Raw genomic sequence first — 291 nt, forward strand, 5'->3', positions numbered from 1 at the left:
AGGAGGGGGAGATGACCCAGTCCTGACCCTCGTAAAGATACAGCGAATCCCCTCCGCAGCCGCTGACAGCCCCGTCACACACCTTACTGCCCTCATCTACAGGACAGATACACACCATTCAGCTTCAGTGGGTGCTTCAATCAGTTCCACAGGTCTGAAGATGAGACCATCCACGAATCCATGCACGCCATCTACTGTTCTTTACTAAGAGGAGTCCTTATTTTCTTGATATGAGATAAGAGCAAGACTAAAAACTTACAGAACTAAAAACTTCATCAACAGATTTTTTTT

The sequence above is a fragment of the Sinocyclocheilus grahami genome, unplaced genomic scaffold (assembly GCF_001515645.1).
Source record: "Sinocyclocheilus grahami isolate Dianchi unplaced genomic scaffold, SAMN03320097.WGS_v1.1 scaffold590.1, whole genome shotgun sequence".
NCBI lineage: Eukaryota > Metazoa > Chordata > Actinopteri > Cypriniformes > Cyprinidae > Sinocyclocheilus > Sinocyclocheilus grahami.